General features: G+C 43.8%; 1 long non-coding RNA gene across 2 annotated transcripts; it reads right to left on the reverse strand.

The window, feature by feature from the left end:
* Positions 1-5,325: 5,325 nt before the first annotated feature.
* On the reverse strand, positions 5,326-19,847 carry LOC118571225. Of its 2 annotated transcripts, none has more exons than XR_004943303.1 (4): positions 19,736-19,847; positions 17,865-18,028; positions 15,938-16,088; positions 5,326-6,007 (listed from the first exon to the last, which is right to left on the reverse strand). It is a non-coding gene; the product is annotated as an uncharacterized LOC118571225 (long non-coding RNA). The 2 variants fall into 2 exon arrangements; XR_004943302.1 differs by having other exon boundaries at positions 15,938-16,255.
* Positions 19,848-22,050: the final 2,203 nt, after the last annotated feature.

A 22,050-nucleotide genomic window follows, 5' to 3' on the forward strand; every position in this document is an offset into this window, starting at 1 on the left:
GAGGTGGTTTTGATTATAATGGTTGCGATGTGGCTCTCGTGTTGTCCAGGGCATCTCCTATGTGAGCACGTGTGGGAGAGGCTGAATAGCACTGATTAGTGAATGAACACGACACAGAGTTGTCTCCAGGTCTTTCAGGCCCCTCCACTCTCTGGGAGGGAGCGCCCTCAGGCTGGGCTGTTCAGCCCTTGGATGTGTTAACATGAAATAGTTTCCTCGCTCCAGTTTCCACTCATGCGGCTTTTTCCTGGCTCCAACTCACTGACCCAATTCTCTAATTTCCCCCCTCAGAGAACATACTTTTTCTTAAATCATTTTTTTTTTCCCCTCTGAAATCCACACCACTCCCTCCACCTCCTCTCTTTTTGATTTCTTATTCAGCCTGGAAAACCACCTCACCATTTGTAATTAGCCTGAATACTGGAGGGAGGGAACGGGGCTCTCCTCGGGAAATAGCCAGAATAAAGTGAGTCTCCTTCTAAGAGAAGACCGGCCCACGTAAGCTGATTAAATTTCTCTGCCTTTTCATCTATTGTAGAGCTCCAAACCCTGATGAGGGCTATTCTTTGCCCCACTTTATAGGCTTAATTGACTCATACCACACAGCCTCAGCTTCTGAGGCCAGATACACTCTCAGACACAGTTCCTGTGGCAGGGGGTGGGGTGGGGGGTGGTGATGATGAGGAGTCCGCAACCGTCGTATGCCTGGTTAATGACGATGTTACTTTTCTAGGTTTGTCTTTTCTGGAGGTATACACAAGTGTGTGTGTGTGTGTGTGTGTGTGTGTGTGTGTGTGTGTGTGTGTAAATGAGGATGCTAGAGGTTGACATTTACTGTGGTCCACCATTGTTTTTTGAGACAAGATCTGTTACTGAATCCAGAGCTCACAGATTTGGCTGGATGAGCTGGCCAATGGACTCAGCCTACCTCCATCTGGCCTCACTAAGATTAGAGTCACATGATGTCTGACTCTATGTGAATGTTGGGGATCTAGACTCAGGTCCTCAGTCTTGTACAGCAAGCAATTTACTATATGACCATCCCGTCAATTGCCTTTATTAATGTCAACTTGACCTAATTTTGCCACGTGCATGTTACTGGGTCTTTCAGGCTCTTACAGATATTATTTCTATGAAATAATTCTTAATTTTTTTATGTATCATTTTACAAATGTTACATAAAGTTTTTTTTAAAAAAAATAATAGGAGCTGTACTCTGTTCAGTGTTGTGATTTTATTATTTCAATCAGTAGGCCAAGTAACCTGGGAAATAATGAGCAGTGTCTCTATTTTATAGATGAAAAATCTTAAGTGTGGAGTTATAATAACTCATCTAAGGGGTACAGTTGCTGTTACACCTGAGGACAAAACCCAGGGAAACCTTCATTTCAATCCCTATATGAAAGCACCTTTCAAATGTCACACACTGCCAGTTTGAAAACTGTCAAGAGGGTGAGGAAGAAGAAAGCAAACAGCGAGGAAAGAGAAGGCAGGAGAGCACTTCCCACCCAGATAGAGTACCTGGGCAATGAGGCCGAGAAAGGCGAGCTCAGAGCTATCCAGAAATAGCACAAAGGAAGGCAGAGGGACAGCTGGCCACAGTGTCTCTGTTTCCAAGAATGGTTATAAACAAAGCTATGCTTGAAAACCAGTTGCCGAACTCGACTATCTCTATCTCTAATCACCTCAAAACCACATAAACAGATACCTGGTCCCCTTTAGCAGAATGGCTTACCAGTCACTACAACCATGGAAATGAGTTTGTCCTCTCCAGCTGAGTACAGAAAACATTCATTTCTGATTTCCTACCAGATAAAGTTTCATGAACTTGATCCTTTATTGGGTGTAACAGCGAGAAGCAGAAGCCTGACTCATCTATATTTCACAGCTTCCCACTGGGCACCAGGAGCATGGCTTCTTAATCCCCTCTATATAGTTTTGTGTATTTTTGAAGTATGAACATGAATAACTACACAACTGTAATTGTTAGATGCTGACATACAGATATCCATCGATCTTGAACTAGTTTATCAAATTGATAATGATGCTGTATGTTGGCCATTTGATTGCTTTGTTGAGAAACCATCTCTTCAGATCAATGTCTCTTAACTCAACAATCTGTTACTGTCCTGACATTGAAGGCACCAGAAAACTCCTCGCTGAGCCAGGTGATTAATCTGTGTAGAAAAGAAAACAAAGAGGCTATCTTGTGATTGGAAGTTCTTGGCTGTATCGTTAATGAAGTTCCTGGTGTTGCCAACTCACCAAGAGCTGAATTTCCAGAACTGTTGCTGCTCAGAATTGGCTGGCTGGCTTGAACATAATCTCTAAGAGAGCCATGGATGAATTCACTGGTGTCTATGGTCACTGGTCAATGGACCCTCAGGATCCTACAGGAAATGTAATTTCATTTTACCTTTGAAGTTCATGTTAAGAATGTTCACTTTTGTGACCCTGGTATTGAGATATTTTTGTAATTTCCCATAGCTTAAGGGCTTTTTTCATGGTGCATTAAGTATCTACCATGTTTAAGTAGCATTACAGCCTGTTAAATCTATGACCCACAAAATAGGAAAAGGTATAAGTAGCATGACTTTTAGGAATGGTTTTCTGAAAGGGTATTTCTCTGTAAAATAGAAAAGAAACTATAGCACTTATGTAATAACCAAGCTTCTTCCTTTTTGGGATCCTTAGAAATTTAATGGAATTTTAAAAATGGGGGGGGGGTATTGGTGAAATTATTAAGGCCACTCCACGTAGTTAAAAGGGAGATTTATTTTGTGGGATAACTTACAAATGAAGGGGTAGGTTGCAGGGTCTGGCAAAGGTATAGCGCAGTCCAGCGGTGTTCTCTGGAGAACTCTGCTCAGTCTACCTCCTGCGTCCAGGGTCCCTGAACCAAGAGAGCGACCTCCTCTTGATCCTCGGTCTTCAGCTCCCTCCTCTGCCCCGCCTTATGGGCGTGATCATTACTGAAGCCTCAATGGGGGTTGGAACTTCCAGGCCAATGCTGGGATGGCTATCCACTACGGGGGGGGGGGGGGGGGAGGGGATAAGTAGATTTAATTGCCTCTACCTAATTTCCTCTGTTGCATCTACTTTTGGTTTCTTACAGGGAATATTGCTAGATCTAGCCATGGTACCACATGCTCAAGACATCAAGGGTCATTGCCTAAAACTTACGGCTTATTTTCCATGCCAATGTTTGACTGCACCTGTATGTCAAGTTTCCCAAGAGAAACCTTCTCACAGCAAGGAAAATATCTGCACCAAGAGTGCTCTAATCTTGCTTGACTTTGGTCTTATGAAATGACTCACCAAACAAGTCTACAGGCCTTTTCTCATATTGAATAAACAAAAATATACCCAGATGATGAAGTTCTAGTCACTAACTGTACAAACTAGTTGTCACTCAGAGACAGACAGGTTGGTTGCAGTTTTGCTTTTGAAATGGACCCCTGGAAATATAACCATTTGACTTCTGGACACAATGTCTCAGTGTTGATTGAAGTAAGTGACATAATCAGAAAGTTACTTGAATAATCTGATCTTATGTGCTCATCTGTGCTTCTATGCTTAGTAGCTACAGCTCTAAGGACCAAAGAATCATTTCAACAGAAAACTGACCCAATCAAGCCAACTCTAAAGTGACTCACCAGAGTCAGTACCATTTCTCAACTGTGACCTTAAAGGGAGTGTTTTAGTTTCTTTTCACTGACTGTGACAAAAACACCTTCATGAAGGCAACTTACCTAAGAAAGAGTTTATTGGGACTTACAGTTTCTGGGGATGAGTTCATGGATGTCAGGGTGGGAAGCATGACAGCAGGCAGACTTGCATAGTGATAGAACCATAGTGGAGAACTTATATCTTGATCCAAAGGCATGAAGCAGACATGGCTAACCGGGATTGACACAGGCTTTTAAAACCTCCAAGTCAGTCGCCAGAGACACACCTCCTCCAATAAGGCCACACTTCCTAATCCTTTGCAAACAGTTCTACCAACTGAAGACTAAATATTTAAACCTATGAACTTATGGGGCTATTCTCTTTCAAACCAACACAAGAAGGAATAACAATGTGAGGGGTTTCTCACAATAACGGTGAGTTTGTAAACTTGGAACTTCTGAAAGAAGCAGAGATACACATACTATCGGATCTTATGCTAAGTACATACGGTTTACAAAAGGAAGAGATGCTTGCTATAACTTCTGGACCTTCACCATCATCTTCAACAAAGCCAGAGTCTCTCCACTGGGTAACCTCACCATGTGCTATGGAGAACCATGTTTGTACAAACTAGAGGTAGGAATAAAGCATTCCAGTTAAGCTGGTCCTATCTAGCTCAGTGGCAGAGTGCTTGCATAACAGGCCCAAAGACCTGAGTTTGATCCTCAGGACTGCAGAAGAACAAAATCAGAATATAAACTAAAATGTGTGTAGCGTCACAAAACTGTGCAGTGGTATTAGCACCCATTGCCTCTCCATGTTCTGGAATTCTGCTTATGAATGATTCAGCTTCCAGGCACTAGGCACTTTAAGGATGTACCTTAAAGCTAAAGTTACATTTTAAAAGATTATGTCTAACACATTGGCTGTATTTTAAACTAGGAATTTTGTATCTATTTTAAATATTGGCAACTTTGATTTTGTTTTTAAAAAAGATCATTATTGCTGTTCCTAATTTTTATGGAAGTCATATTCACTTACACAAAATCTTATTTTATTAGATTACAGGTTTTTTGTTTTTGTTTTTGTTTTGTTTGTTTGGTTTGGTTTTTTTCAAGACAAGGTTTCTCTGTGCAGCTTTGTGCCTATCCTGGAACTCACTCTGTAGCCCAGACTGGCCTCGAACTCACAGAGATCAGCCTGGATCTGCCTCCCGAATGCTGGAATTAAAGGCGTGTACCACCACCGCCTAGCCAGTTACAGTTTTATATTAATTTAACAAGTATTCAGGGAGTTTTTACTATCTACCTCATTTTATGCTGTATAAAGGATGATGAGCAGATAATGGCAGCTCAGGTTTGGAACTGATCACAGACTGGCTGAGAATGTGAAAACATAAATTAATAAATAAATTAATAGTAAAAATGGTGGAATGTTATATGATTAGGTACTTTTGTTGTTGTTTGAAGAAATATCTGTCACACACCACTCAAGGATGTTTATTTGGATTGCATTTGAGGATACATCATGGCCAGGGGTGCTCAGGGACAGCAGCTGCAGTGTGGGGCCAGAGTCTGCAGTGACGAAGCAGGGTGAGTTGAACACTGGTACTAAGATTGTTTCCTTTTCTCTCCCCATTCTGTCTAGAAATCCAGCTGATGGGGTGATGTCACCCACGTTCAGGATGGGTCTTCTCTCCTTGAATAAACTTTCCTGGAAACTACTTCAGAGACTGGCCTGGAATCTCCTGGGTAATTCAAAATCAAGTTGAAAATGAAGAGCTAACCACCGTCAATACTGTAACGTATTCCTGGATCTCAGGAGAAGGAAGGAAATATTTGAGTTTCCCATGACCTGTTTCATTTAGCCTCTACAGTTTTCCATCTTCACGGCTTCTCAGACCACTGGTGAAAAGGTCAACATGGTTCCCATGTTGGCAGATCTGCATCACATCTCAGGCCTCATCTTGCTCAATACGTTTGCAAAATTTCACACAGTTACTCAGTTCCTCCTTCTAAAGAGACTTGCTTCACTTAGTGACTGGGAGGTCACTGGTCCTCACTTTACTTCCTGCCTCACTGGGCAGTCTTTGTAAGCTTTCTTTGTTGGCTTCTTTCTTTTAATCTACACAAGGTCGAATTATCTGAATATCACCTTTCCCGATCACTTCTCACTTCTTGCTAGGAAGTCCTCCTTCATCTCATAACCTCACGTGTGGATTGCAGATGGTTCTCAAATGTCTACCTCTGCCTTTGATGTCTCCACTGAACTTCAAGGCACACTTATCCAAGTGTTTACTTAGTATGTCACTGAGAAAAGCCCAAATAGCATCTCAAACCTAACAAGAGAAAAAAAATCAATTTAGATTATTCCCACCCAACCCTCATTGCCTTAATTAATGGGAGTCCCTTCTTCTGAACTCTGGCTTCACCCATTACTTTGTGTTTCTTTTACACTCTATTGTCCCAACGTGCCTGCAAGTTTCCTTCACAGTCTAAAGTGTTAATCCTTCTGCTTTCGGACCCTAGACAGCCGGTCACCCTTCACCAGCTCTCTCCACTTTCACCCTAGCCATGCAACTGCTTTCCACATAGCTGCCAGGGTTCCCATTCGAACATAAGAAAATGTGGGCTTCTTTTACTCCCTCCTCTTCAGTGTTTCCAGTCCCATTCTGAATAAAATCCGAGTCCTTTCCACGGCTTACAAGGCCCTAGTAAATCTCGCTCACAGCTACAACTTCCATCTCATCCCACGCGCATTCAGAGCACCCCGACAATGCCGGCCACTTTTCATTTCTTTCCGCGGGCCAACGAGGATCTACCTTGGCTGCTTCTCACTTCCTGTTCTGCCTGCCTTGACTGTCTCCCTCTTCCCCACCTCTATGAATCTAGAGCATGAATTTGACTTTCATCACAGCTACAGAACCATCTCCTCAACGTGGCTTTTCTCGTCTATTCCAAAACAGTCCTCCGCCTCCATATGCGTACTGTTTTCATCTACTCCACCTCAAAGGTGTGTTTGCATCGGCTAACTCGTCTTCTTGCTTCTGCTAGAACTTAAAATCCATCATAATAGAAAACTGATTTTTTTTTTTCACTCTTGCGTCTTTAGCTCTAAGGGCTGCAGCTGGAACACAATCATTGTCCGGTGACCAATGCATTTGAATTAATTAAGCAATCTGAGCTTGGAGAAAGGGACAGGAGGCTACAAGGCAGGAGAACTAGTATGAAAAATGGGTACATTGGTCTGTCTAAAATACAAGTTAAGTTGGCAAATCACAGACTCAGGGCCAAATCAAACGGTGCCTGCTACCTGTTTTTTGTTTTGTTTTGTTTTGTAAATAAAATTTTATTGAAGCACAGCCATGTTCCTTCAGTTACATATTGCTCATGGCTTTTTTTTTTTTTTTTTTTTTTTTCCCTGCCACAGCGGGACTGAACAGTGGTGACAGAGAACACAGGGCCTGCAAGACCCAAATATTTACAAATCTGGCTTTTTCTAGAAAAGGAGTTTGACAGGCCTTGGTCCCCAGGACAAGATGGTAAGATGGAAGAACTGAGGAGCGCATGCTGGATGTCGTCTCTGTGAGTTTAGGTTTCATACACAGGCGGAAGGAGACAATGCACGCTTTTCGGCAAAGGAGTCCCTGGAAGGCAGAAACTACTTTTAATATAATTTGTGTGTAAAAGAGCACTGTGATATGCAAGCCAGGCATCCTCGTGACAGCTGCTGCCAAGGCTGAGACACGATGTCACTGCCATTTCCAGGATCCAGGCTTAAAGTAGGAGTGAAGTCCTGGTGAAACCATTCCCTTCCCCTGCCCAATCTCTGTCCTCGATGGCTCGAATCTGGGAAATCGTCTTTCTCCTGTGCTGAGCCCAAAGCGGAACATCCGACGGAGACTATTCTGTGTATCTGGACAGGGACAATTCCAAAAGTCCCCAAAGTAGGGGCTTGGCTCTAGGGTCACCAGGAAACTGTTGCCTTGAACTTGTTGGTCCAGTCGGAGAAATCTCCTAGAACTTGGAAACATGAGTCATTTCTGTGAAGGATAGTAAGCAAAATTCCAATTTTTGGAGACTTAACAGCCCCCCAGACTGCTCCCAAATCCTTTCTGTCAGCCACTTGGAGCAGCTGAGACTCCACTAGTAGGTAAGGTCGAGTATCAACACTCCATCACGTCTTTCTCTCTCTGCCTGGATTTCACAAAGCAGCAGTCTTTCTCCGGACATTTTGGTTTTCATCATTGTGGTTCCAGTCAGCCCTTTAACAGGGGTAGGGATAAATTTTAAAGCAAGAAGAAAGGGGGAAGGAAAAAAGGAAGGAGGAGGAGGAGTGTAGGTTTATTCCACAGCAGAGGAGGAAGAGGAAGAAGAGGAGGAGAAGGAAGGAGAAACCATGTGCTGTGAGTTTCACAGAACAAAGCAGAGCTCTGGCTTGTGGTTAACTTGGGCGTAGACGGCTTTTCCCCTCTTCCCTCTGAGAATGCAGTGGCGAAATCTCATCTGCTCCAGGGAAGCCGCGGCATTTCGGTTTAATTTGATATATGCCCATGTTCCCTTCGCTCTGGAAGGAGGTTTCTGTTTGGACGTTTGCCCACCCTCCAAGTGTCAGGAAGTGGGAAAAAACCCCCTTTTCACTTTCATATCCTGAATCCTTCAGTCTGAAGTCTCCTTACCGATGACTGCCTTCAAAAATTCCAAGTATGGGTAAACTGCAAAGGGATAGATTCTCATCTCAAGGAAGAACGGGAAATGTCCAGAGCCTTGTCAGATGCAGGACTTTGATCTCTGCTGTTGTCTTTAGGGCCCACGTTTTGCCCCGACTTTCCAGAGCATCAGAAGGAAGTTGTGTTGTTTCTGTTGCTTCATTTAATGTTTCAGTTTTTCAGAAGGAGACAGATGAAGCTTTCTAGTCACTCTCCACTTGGGATGTGATGGATTAATTGCAGGCTTCATTTTGGAGGCGTTAGTACCACTGGTGGGGTGCTAGCTCAGCCCTTTGGAAAGTAGCAGACAGAGGTGGCTCTGATAATTACATTAGGACCGTGGATACACACTTGCCTCGGGGACTTGGAGTTGGGCTTAATCAAATCTGGATTTGACAATTCACAGCCCACGCTGAGGATTTCTGCAAGGAAATAGCTGAGCATCAGGAGCTCCTGCTCTTCCTTGGCCTTCTCTTAAGGAAGCCAGTGGGCCTTGTGCTAATCTTGTTGATGCTTTGGCTGCATGTCTGCCGTGCTGTACGCACTCAGGCTTCTCTGTACCACTGCTGCTTTCAATCCATGAAAGACAATGTGTTTACTTAATACCCTTCCCTGTACCAGAGCCTGGGGCTATGCTGTGGCTTGAGTGTAAAAACGTCCCTGTAGATTCATGCGTGGTCCCCAGATGATGACGATATTTGGGATTGTTATGAAACCCTGCAGAAGTAGATCATCACTGAAGGAAATAGGTCGCCACAGGCAGGGCTTGCTTGATGCTTGACAGCCTGGCACAACTTCCTAGTCACTCTCTGCAGCCTAAATGCAGATGTGATGTGAGCAGCTGGCCTTCTGCTCCTGACACCATGCGTTCCCTAGCTTCTTGCTGTCTTCTCCGCTGTGACCGAATGTTCCCCTTGAACTGTGAGCCAGAATATCTTCCTTCCATCTTAAATCGTTTATTGCCAAGTATTTTTTATCACAAAATACAGAAAATAATGCTGGAGTGGAAATGGTGAACAAGAATGGGTATGCACAGATTACACCAAGCCTGAGTCCCCTGCCTCCGTAGAGACTGGCCTAACCTGAGGCTCAGAAGCAGCCGGTTTGTTTTGATTTACTACCTGCTTTTTGTTAGTTTGCAATCACACAAGAACAGCTAAGACAATGGCTGGCAGTGAACAGTTGAAGGTCCTTTTAGGTGATTCTTATCTGTACATTTCTCAGGAAAAAACTAAATCAGAAACACTTGCCTAAGTTTTATTTTTAATTATGTGTATCTCTCTCTCTCTCTCTCTCTCTCTGTGTGTGTGTGTGTATGTGTGTTGGCATGTACACACTTGAGTACAGGTACCCAGAGAAGACATCAGATCCCCTAGACCTGGAATTATAGGTGGCTGTAAAATGTCTGAGTGGGTAATGGGAAGTAAACTCTGACATGGAAGAACAGGATGCTCTCTTAGCCCCCTGACCTTCTCAGACTTTGATACAAATTTTCTTCAGAACATATTTTGAGAAATGCTGGCCAAAGGGGAGCAATAGAAACAAGAGATAGCTTAAAGAACATAATCACTGAGGATAGCCAAGGCTAGACCATCTCACCCCTGTTTGGGAAGCATTGGGAAAACCTCCAAATGAAATTCTAGATCTAGAATGATACTGGGATTTATTCAGGCCACCAATAGCACTACGGGACCACATGGTGCAAAGAGAGTGCAAATTTCAGCCAAAGAGAAAAGACAGAATGGATGCAAGATGGCGGGAATATAGAGTCATGTCCAGCTCCATCTGACTGGCAGGGCAGCAAAGACAGGCTAGGCTGGAGATAGGTTAAATATTGAAAAGCACTGTAAAATTGTATGCAGGTGATGAGAGGGCCATTTGTAGCTGTAGAGTAATGTGACCAAATTTGCCTTTTACATGGATTGGGTATCAGCGGCGTCAGATGGAGCCAGGGGGAAGCCACGAGGCTCTATTACTATTGCTAAGTGTGAAAATGACAGGTTGCTGTTAGGGTGCACATGCAAATTACTTGGTTGAAAGATATTTATGTAAAGAAAGCTGGACCACCAGCCACCAAAAGAGAAGAGATCACAGAGGAGCGAGGCTTCCAGAAGCTTCCTTCAGAGGTTCCAGACTTCAGTATGCTTCCCACACCTGCTTCCCATCTTCATATCCATTTGCTTCATATCCATCGTCTCTTACATCTTCTTCGCATCTTTTTCCAACTTAAAACTTTTATCCCGACCCAGTAAAATGGTCCCATTGGTCAAGACACTTGCCAAAAAGGCCAAGACTCTAAGTCCAGTTCCCAGGTTCCATGTGGTGGAGAAAGAGAACCAATTCCCTCAAAGTTGTCTTCTGACCTGCACGTATGTGGCACATACTGTGGTGTGTGTGTGTGTGTGTGTGTGTGTGTGTGTGTGTGTGTGTGTGTGTACGTACATTCTCAATAAACAAATAGGTAAATAAATAAATGTAATACAGTTTCCACTCCTTTTCATACCTTCTTTTCCATCATTATTCAAGGGTTTCCAAGAATTCCCATACCGTTCTATTGTCTTAATACCCACACAACTGGCCCATCTTCTCAGTATTTTCTACGTGAAATTCCAAAGAGGAAAAAATTTAATTGGCCTGCTTCATTTCTTCATGCCATACCCTCTCAGAGGTCAGTGGCCAATCGGCACACTGGCGTTCCATGGGAAAGGTCCTTGGTACAATCGTCTCTGACTCACTGAGAAGCACTTACAGTATACAAAACATGAGTGATGATGGTTGTCTGTGCAACAGACACCAGGAGAATGGGAAATTCCCTTAGGAAGAAATGTGATATGCAGGGAGAGGAGGCCAGTCTGGTCCTACAGGTTATTCTGCTTAGTTCAGGAGCAGCACAGGTTAATTCCATTAATAAATGTTTAAGAATAAAGATGTGGCTGCTAAGAAAGATGATAAACTGTTTTCCACTTGGGTAAATAAATGAATGGAGACATTCTTTACCAGGAAAAGTTTGTTGGGAAATTAAATTAAACTGAAATTCACTTTGTAGGATGTCTACAGCAGAAATTTCAAAGTTTTGATGGGCCATACCAACTTAGTAACTACCCCTTAGATGTTCTTCCCAACTCAAAAGCAAACTCAACAGGCTCCAGACATTGGTTCTGGAGGTAAAGAAGATGCTGCAGTAGATAGGAAAATGAACAGAAGCGGGAAGGTGTCCAAGAAAGGGCCAGCAGCTAGAGGTGAGTCCTGCAGGGGAGTCAGCATGGACACACACTCCAGAGCAATCTCATCCAGAGGACATTTGCGTGCCAACTCCATCAGTCACAGCCTGAGGGATTCCAGCTTTGGGGGTCAGGAGTGTCAAGTTAATTCTTGGCACCCGCAGCCTTTCTCAAAGGGCAATCAAGCAGCTTTGGGGCCAGAGAAGAGAATCTGACAAAGAAATGTAGGTCCTGACCAGTCACTAGTCCCATAGGTCCGCGCTGAGATAAGGCATGGGGCTATATCAACACCAACATTTGGAAGGAGTAAATGAAAATCAGGTATGAAACAATACACTTGGTATAAATTGTAAGTTCATATAATCCTAACTAGTTTTAAACCCCTTTACCCAAGACAAAATGCCTGTAAGTTAGCTAAGGAAGCTGAAGGGACAAAATGATATCAAATATCCATAAACCAGGCATTTATGTCTTTGAAGTTTAAAACTCAACTGCCTACTGAGATCCTGGCACACTCGTCTTTCAATAAATCATTATCCACTTGAAATCTCTTCCATTTCCTCAGCAACCATTTTCTCTCTGTTGTTGTAACCATCTTTTTCCAAACATGAACAGATCCATATTGTATTGTTTTAAGGATTTTTACCCTTTAGGAACTATGGGTGGTTCATGCCTCTAACTGGAGCTCCTGAGGGGTAGAGGTTGGAGGACCACAACTTTCAGGCCAGCCTGAGTCACATAGTCATACTCCATCTTAAAAACAAACAAACAAACAAAAAACAAACAGAAGGAAATAGGAGAGAAGAGGAGGAGGGGGCGTGGAACAAAAGAAGGATAGGAAAAGGATCCAGGCACAATGGTGCATGCCTTTTAATCCAAGCACTAGAAGACAAGAGACAGAGTGATCTCTGTGAATTCAAGGCCAAGGTCTACATGATGAGTTCCAGACCAACTGGGGCTACAAAGTAAGACCCCATCTCAAGAGGAAGATAAAAAAAAAAGAGGAAGGTAAAGGACAGGGAAGGGAGAGAAAAAAGAGATTCTAAAATGTACTGTAGCAGAAACAAAAGTCAGTAGTGAACTTTTTTTTAGGATCTCTGGGAAAATGCAATGTTGGTGGAGAAGGTTTGATGGTTGTCCTTGACATTCCATCTCAGTTACTTGAAATATGTGACGTTTGCCCATTTCCTTGGGCACAGCCCTCCAGGGATGTTTAACTACCGTCCGACACTGAAAAGCAGGAATGGAGCAGCGTAAGCCTAAACCAACGCCCAGGTTCTAATGCTTGTGAAGTGGCGTTATGGTACAGGAAGGAAGGTGGGCAAGAACCAAAAGTTGATAAACAAATCGAGAAAACAAAGCCTAAGAAAACAACCAACAGCCCAGCCCTGCTGGAGGATGAGGGGGCTAGAAAACAGAAGTAAAAGATTCGGAGGGTTTTTTTTTTTCCCCAAATGAAAGTCTTACGATTTTTTTTTTAATTCAACTCTCTCACCCCTGCTGTGGCCATGAGAGAATGAAAGGATGCTAATGGATCATTTGGGACACAAGGGCAACTGTCAGGAGTAATCCAGACTCTGATCAAGGCTGCCCCTTCAGTCACAGAGTGGCCCTGAGCAGACAATTACACAGAGCTCTGTTTGTTAGTAGACCCTGAGTTTATTTATAAAAGGAGACAGTCATAGGCTATTATTTAAAAAAAAAAAAAAAAAAAAGTTTCATGGAAAAACCTAAAAGCTTCGGATTAATGCCAAGGAATTGATTCTGTGAGACACAGCTGGATGGCCCTGCAAGTTGTATCAGTACAGCCTCTGTGTTTCTCTAGAAAGCTCTCATTGACACAGAATGACTGGAGAAGCATAAATGTGAGTATTTCCAGGTGTGGAATATCTAAAAAAACATTCATTCTTTTTAAAAGATGAACTCATGTAGTCCAGGCTGGCCTCCAACTCTCTATCTAACCAAGGTGACTTTGAACTTCTGCCTCCACACCTAGAGTGTTGGTATTATATGGGACACAAGGGGCAACAACTGTAAGGCATGCTCTAGCCTGGGCAACTGTAAGGTATGATCTAGCCTGGGCATCTGTAAGGCATGATCTAGCCTGGCTTATGTGGTGCTGGGATGAAACTTCAGGCTTGATTATATTAAGCAAACACTCTACCAACTAAAGCCGGCTGCTGAGCCATACAGCACTTATTCTTATTTTCAAGAGTAGGAATTCACAACTTATTCCCCATTACAGCTAGATCTTTGAGAGCCTACTTAGTAATTTAGGATAGGTGCAGCAGATAAGGGTGCTTACTGCCAAACCTGACAACCTGAGGTGGATCCCAGGACACACAGAGTGGAAGGTGAGAACCAAAGCATGTGTACCATGGCACACAGGTACACAAAATCAGTCAGTCAGTCAGTCAATAAATAGATGATGATGATGATAGATAGATAGATAGATAGATAGATAGATAGATGATAGAATATCAGTTTGTTTTTATTTAAACAATCTCAAAGGTTTTTAGCAAATATTCTACCCAACTTTCCTATTCTCACAACTTTAACACAATGTTTTATTTGTTAAGCCTCTCATTCTACAAAATAAAAGAGAAATTAAAATTGTGCCCATATTAATCCATTAACCTTAATGGATTTCAGGCATATCTTGTTCTAAGACTGAGAGGGGTATATGTTGGATTCCTAGAAAAGATTAGTGGAACTGGGTAGTGGTGCACACCTTTAATCCCAGCACTTGGGAGGCAGAGGCAGACAGATCTCTGAGTTCAAGGCCAGCCTGGTCTACAGAGTGAGTTCTAAGAAATCCAAGGGTACACAGAGAAACCCTGTCTTGAAAAAGAGAAGAAAATTAAGGAGTGTGTGTGTGTGTGTGTGTGTGTGTGTGTGTGTGTGTGTATGTGTGTTAGCCACAATGTCTTACTTTCCATGAGTCATTTCTACATCACCAAGAGTCTACGTCAGCCTGGAACGCAAATTTTAAACGTTTTCATTTCTGCAAACATTTCAAAGTCATAAAAAATCTTCCCTTAGCACACTGGCAACGTTCCCTGTAAACCCTTCCCCAAAAAGCTGGTTCCACAAGCCAGGAGCCACCGACAGCAAGTGGTGCTTAGAGTTCCCACCACACACTTCCCCGAGGAAACCCAAGCACAAATACGGTGAGCAGGAAAAGCCAGTGCTGAGATCACTGTCCATCCCACGTCTCTTTGCCTCATCATTGATCTCTCTGAGGCTAACTCCAACTCACCAGCCCTGGAAAAAAATCGTTTTGAAGGGTTTTGCCAGTGAGCAGAGAGGCCACGAATCCCCGTGGGCTGCTCCATCTGAAAGTGGCTGCTAAGCGGCCTTGTCTCTGTGTGTCTGGAGGAGACAGAGGGTGGTGCTGTGTGCTGTCATCTGAGAGCAGACTGCATTTCTCTCCTAACTGATCTCTCACAAACTTTAAGGGTCCCCATCCCTGTGGGGTTTGGCAGCTTGGGCGAATAAACACATGTCCTTCAGGATTTTACGAACCTGGATGATAATATCCGTTAACTTGAATCTCTCAAGACTGTCCATTTAGCAGCACTTCTGAGGCCTGGCAGCTGTGCTGTGTCTCTTTGGAGAATTAAGGTAAGGGGGCAAATCAGCATCATGGGCAACCTAGAGAGCTTAAGAATTTATATAAGTCCAGAGAGAAAAGACAGGCTCTGCCACCAGCTTGCTCTGTGACAAGGAACCAAGGCTTTACTATGACAATGTCCTCGGGGCTAAAATCAGAAGAGTGACATGGTGTTTGTGTTTGGTTTTTTGAAATAGAGTCTTACTCTGTGGTCCAGGTTGGCCTCGGATTTGGCCATCCTCCTGCCTTGGCTTCTTGAAAGCTGGGATTACAGGCCCATGCCACTGTGCTCTTTATCAGGTTGCAGGCTGCGGGTTGTTTAAACTGGCTTGTGTGGCAATTACAACCAAACCTGTTTCACAAGAACAGAAGTGTGATAATCTGGACCACCAATGATTGCTGGGATTTTCCTCTTTCCCTGAGTGTTGGGCAAACTACAATTTGTGTGTTTGCTAAGAATATAATCCTAGACACTTTCTACGGTGCAGTGGGTTCCACCTGCCCTGGGTAGGTAGAGCGAGCGGACAGTCCCGCCTGAAAGCAGTTGCTCAGACTCCCACTGTACTCAAAGCTTCTAGGAGCAGCCGCCTGTGGGGGTCATACAGCTGAAGGTGAGAAGTGAGAAAAAACTGGCAACAGCAAAAGCTTTCTGAATGGTGCACAATGGCAAAACATGTTCCAAAATCAAATGCAAAACTAATCTGAGGTGTTTCTGTCCGTCCTTACCCATATCGCACGGCATGACTTGAGACAGCCTCGGTGTTGAACGTATACAAGCACACTTAGCGTTGTTCATGGTGTCTGAACACCTCAAATTCAAGACGACTGTGTGCTGTAAATTGTGGTGTTTCTACCGTTCATGCTGAAACACGATGGTCTAGAAACAGAAAATGTAGATGGTGTTTTCCTACCATCCTTCCTCAGCATGGAAGTATCAAAGCCTTTGGATCACATCGTAATAGAACGTTTGAAAATCCCGACACTGAAAGGGGAAAGTGAACACCAAGTCCCACCGCTCGCCAAGAAGGTATTTGCAATTGGTACCTGTTGAGAAAGGGGAAATCAGTTTTCTCCAATGCAGTGTCGCTGAGTGTATCAACCATATTCCGGGGCAGGCCCTGTGTTCAGGGGTAGTTGGCCAACACAGAACAGACTCCATGTCTTGAAAGCTGGGATTACAGGCCCATGCCACTGTGCTCTTCATCAGGTTGCAGGCTGTGGGTTGTTTAAACTGGCTTGTGTGGCCAGAGAGAAGTTTGTGAGCTTGCCTCTCTGGGGTAATACATCCCCTCTGTGCTGAGAATGTGGTGTCTGGGAGTGTCCTGTACTGACTCCGGGAGACCACCCTCCTTCTTCCTTTATCCCTGACCTTTCAGCCAGATGTGAAGGACCAGATGGAGAAAGCCTAGGTTCCCAGAGAGGCATCCTGAAGGCAAGAGGTTGGGTGCCAGAATTCCAAATGTCATGAGTGGAAGGTAACTACATTCCAAAACTACTGTCTCAGAAACAACAACAACAACAAAATTGCTATTTGAATTGCTGACTTGAGTTTTAGAAAAAAAATATTGCATCAATTGATGAGGAGAGATTTTCTGAAAGGTATCTAAACATACCTTTGCCATTTTGTACTATGAATTCATGCAGTGTTATTCTCAGCCTTGATGATTATAAAATAGAAATACCGACCGATTCTGAAAAACAATCAAGATATACTATGTTCTACTGTATCACATATTCAACTACAATTTAATTCTTTGTGTCAAAATAAACAAAAATATCCATCTCATTAGTATACAAATTTGCTTTTGTCTTCAGTAAATAATAAGAGTATACAAAAGAATTATTTTAAATTAAATTTATTTATCATTAGCATATGTTTGATCTGTATGCCCATTTTGTGTATCTATATAACTGGAGTCATGTAAAAATTGCTTAGATGAGGGTATGAAGAAATGGTTCATGGGTCAAGAGTACTTCTTGCTCTTGCTGAGGATCTCAGTTCCCAGTACCCATCACCACAACCATCCAGTTCTAGGGGGATCCAACATCCTTTCTGATCTGAGAGAGCACTAGACATGTAGAGTACAAACATATATGCAAGCAAAATATTCATACACAGGAAACAAAATCAATAAATCTACATTTTTTTCTAAATGAAAAAGTGTATACTAACTACGATGGCTATGTAAAGAAGTGTGTCATGGCTCTTGCTACGAGACATTCGTTTTCATCTTTTTTCTTTTCCAACGCCCGTGTTCTCTGCAAGATGCTAAGTTGGGCCTTAAGTAAGACTGCCAGAAGGATAAACTCTTGACCTCTACAAGCTCTTAGCAAATATGTGCACAGCTTCTGAACACACTGTCATATGGTGTGTGCATCAGAATTGATTAGGTGCTGTAACAGATAGTCCTAATGCTTAGACGATAAAACAACAAACACTTAGTTCTTATTCATGTGGTAGTTTCTATCCCTGTGCAGCAAGCTGTCCCCCAAATTTAGTGATTTAAATATACAAACATTTCTCAGTTTCTGGAGTCAAGAGTCCAGGAACAGCTCAGCTGATTTGGCTGTGGTTCAGTGCCCCCCAAAGTTGTAACTCACACTGTCTACTGGAGCAGGCGAGGTTACACAATGCTTTTCCAAGCTCACTTACCTGACTTGGGACAGGTTTCCCTTCCTCATCACATGGGTGATGTCTTCAGAGATTGACTGCAGCTGTCTGGCCTCACCACAGAGAGAACCAGGAAGGAACCTTTCAAGGCAGGTACTAGAAGTGATGTGCCATTGTTTTGTCCATAGGCTCTTTCATGGTCCTGCCTGTGTGGGAAACAGCATGTGGCAGGCAGAAAGTGGATAGCACAAAGTAGGAATCTTTGGGAAATGACCCATGTGTGCAACTAATACGTGTCCTAGAGCATGGTAGCCAATGGTCAGAGGAGACCCCTGGAGAGGAACTTCCACTCATGACATTTGGAATTCTGGCAGCCAACCTCTTGCCTTCAGGATGCCGCTCTGGGAACCTAGGCTTTCTCCATCTGGTCCTCCACATCTGACTAAAAGGTCAGGGATGAAGGAAGAAGGAGGGTGGTCTCCTGGAGTCAGTACAGGACACTCCCAGACACCACATTCTCAGCACAGAGGAGATGTATTACCCCAGAGGGGCAAGCTCACAAGTTGGTGGGGGGAGGGGAGAGGTGCTGCCTCTGGATTGGGCAAAGGCAGAGGGCAGGCAGCAGGTGTTTTTTGTTTTTTGTTTTTGCAGGAGTGGGTTTTTAAGGAGGAAAGTAGGAGTCTGTGCTAGCGTGAGTTGGTAAGTCTTGATTGGATGGGTGAGCTGGTGTAGCCAAATAATTGTTGACTGCTTGACCCTGGCATTCAGTCTCAGGAATGAGTCAATAGCCAAATAAGGGAGTTAGCTTTAGGGATGGAATCTAGCAGTTTAGGGAGAAAGAGGGAAGGGAACCCGGTAAAAATCTGTCAGCGCCCTGTTTGCCATGCTCCGGCCTGTTAGAGAGCCCTTCAGTCAACATTGTGTAAGGGTTTAGGGGGACAAGACTTAGGAATTGTGTGCATTACCTTGGCCCACATTCCACCCACCACACCACCACCCAGTGCAGAGGAGGCTAGAAAATGTGCACTGTCTGTAGCCCTCGATTAAGAGCCTAAGACTTGGTGAGTGAAAAGCCATCGCTGTACCACACACTCTGTTTGAAAAGACTCTACGTGTTAGCACTCGGATTCTTTTTTTTCCCGAAGAACAATCTATTCAGTTTTAATAAACCAAAGGCTGCAATTGCTTGTATATTCCGCAGCCAGACAATGCGATTGATTGGCTGCATGTTTCCCCCTCTTCCGTGTGTAGCTAATGCAGTACCTGTGGTGGGCAGCGAGAAGGTGGTAGCCAGAGAGCAAGTCCTGGGCCAGGGAGCATCCTACTGCTTCAGAAACACCACCATGGTGCTTCCGGAAACAGGGGCTTGCCTCCTGCTTCCCAATGGGGAAGAGAAGCCAGGCTTTGTTCCCAGGCAAATGAAAATCCAAATCACAAGACGGAAACCGCAAGCACAAAACAATGCATTAAAATGTGGTGGTGGGTGCTATTTGCGTGCATTCTAATCTGCATCCACCATTTCTCATGCTCTCTGAAAACTCTGGAGATGGAGTACAGTTAATGACGGGAAGAACTGTTAGACTGTGTCTCTCTGCTCATTCGTGTCTTCATTGCTAAGCCTCTTGGTTTTTAAGGGCTCCCGGGATGTTAGCGGCAGGTTACTACAGCCCATTTCTTCAAACACTGATCTAACACGAATAAAAACTGTTTCTGGTACAGAAAAATGATCCAATCCAAATTTGAAGCTTCCATAAAAGGCTTTAACAACTCTCTAAATTAGATAAGTTCATCCACCTACTCGTTCTGAATTCTGGCCATATTGATTTTGAAAGACCCCCCCCCCCAAAAAAAATGTAGTGTTATTTTTTTTTTTTCTCAAAAGCCCAGTTTGCCAAGCCTTCTGCCATGGTTACCTCAGTAGCTGGAGCTTCTGGGTTTGGTCCTTCTGATGGGTTGGCTTACATCATTTCAAGCTGAAGAAACCCTCAGGAAGGACTTCAGGTGGGGAGGAAGAAGCAAAAATGAATGACATCTGAACCACCCTGAGGATCCTTACTCTCTGCCCACCCTGGCTTCTGGACCAGAGAAGAAGGATGTTTTTCCCGAGAACCCAGCTCCAAGCCATAACCCTGGAACACACAAAGCTTTTTCTTGCTAATTGGCACTTACCTCACCTAGGGGCCTTTGCCAAGAAGGGTTGAGGGGTTTAATGGGGAAGGAAGAAAGGAAAAGCCCAGAGTCCTGGAAACCAGTCCCAGCCACATGGGAACTTTAGCTGGAGGGCTTTGCAACAAAGTGGCCTATGTGCCTGCCCGGCTCTCCCTTTGGGGGGTTAATGCTCAGGCTGGGGCCTGAATGATCACTGCTTGGTGTAATTAGGAAGACAGCTAGAAAACTATGCTTCTCTTTGTTCTGGCCTCCAGATGAGGCTGTCTGAATGTGGTCTGAGCCCGTTTAATTCAAAGCTCTTTTCTCTCCATGTTTCAAAGGTCACTGTGTTTACTGGTGGCCAAAAAAAAAGAAGCTGGTGTAGGAGAAAGAAACCCATGGGGCTGAGTGGCAGGTCAAGAGGAGGCAGGAGGCTGGCTCGGGTCCTGGAGCAAAGACAGAACCCCGAAGAATTGTCCTCTCCTTTGCCTCTTTCAAAGAGGAGGGGGTGAATGGGATCTGTGGTCTTTCGTAGGGATTAAAAAACAATTCAAGTCTGGTTCTGGAAGGAGAGATGCAGGTATGCTTAGTAAAAACAGTGCTACCAGCCACTCAGCCAGGAAAATGTCCACTTCATCTCCTGGAGGTGGGAATGCTTCCTCCTTCCAAGAAGGGAGGCTTGACAACCCGGCCACCCTTGGGAATCTTGAGACTGTTTTCTGTCAAGGTGCTTTAGCCCCAGGAAACAAAAGCAAACTCCCAACCCTTTCACGGGTCTCTGGATCGGCAGTCTGACACCAACACTGTTGCTTAGAAAGACAAAGCTGGTCCAACTGCCACCTGCCCATAGACAAAGTGCTCAGGCTTCTGTTGGGAATGTTTGCAAACAGTCTCAGGCTCCAGAGACTTTAACTCAATGCCTAAGTCAAGCATTCTTTGGGGCTCACTTTCTCTTGTGTTTTCTTCATCTAGCACCCTGGACTTGCTGTAGAATGAGCTCCCGGCAGAAGGAGGCACACAAGCTGTGGACGTGGTTGAGAGTATACATGTCAAAACTACACGTGCCAGGGTTCAAATCGCCATGCTGCCCCTTATGAGCTGTGAGACTTTGGCCCATGCACTTAGCCAACGTGTGGCTCCGATTCCTTGTCCACAAATGTGAGGAGCTATGAGAATGTAATGAATAAATATACGTGTGATGTATGAAGCAGTATTGTAGTAGGATTTCCTTTTGGGCCACCAACCAGCTCCCAAATCATGACATGGAGACTTATTAGTTACAATTGCTCAGCCTTGTCCTATGCTTGTCCCTTGAGCTATTATAACTTAATTTGACCTATGTCTCTTTATCTATATTTTGCCTTGGGGCTTCTTACCTTTCTTTCATTCTGTTTGTCCTACCTTCCTGCTTCCTCTGTGTCTGGCTGGCCTATATTTGAGCCTAGATTTCTCCTCCTGTTTATTCTCTCTGCCTGCCAATCCCGCCCATACCTCTCCTGCCTAGCTATTGGCTGTTCAGCTTTTTATTAGCCCAATCAAGGGCCTTAGGCAGGCAAGGTGAAACAAATGCAACACATCTTTACATAGTTAAACAAATGCAGCATAAGCAGAAAACACATCTTTACATCGTTAACAAAGGCAGCAGAAACAAATGTAAAACACCTCCACAGAGGTAAAGTAATAGTCTGCCACATAAGCAAATGTAACACACCTTTACATGGTTAAAGTAATATTCTATAACATAAATAAATATAACACACCTTCACATAGTTAAAGTAATATTCTCTAACATAAATAAATGTAACACACCTTCACATAGTTAAAGTAATATTCTGCCACATAAGCAAATGTAACACACCTTTACATAGTTAAATATTCCACAACACAATGTTCTTCATGCCTTATAAACCTCCCAGTGTTAGTTAATGTCAGAAAGCAGCACATCACTCTTCCCAAAAGAATTCTATGGTGGGGAGAAGCCATGTGCACCCTTTAGACAATCTGGCCACCCTGTAGAAGTAAAAGGTAAAGTTGCCAAGGCCAGTGAGCTCACTTGTTATGTGAAGGAGATAGCAGTGAA

Source organism: Onychomys torridus, chromosome 20, assembly GCF_903995425.1.
Source record: "Onychomys torridus chromosome 20, mOncTor1.1, whole genome shotgun sequence".
Taxonomy (NCBI): Eukaryota; Metazoa; Chordata; class Mammalia; order Rodentia; family Cricetidae; genus Onychomys; species Onychomys torridus.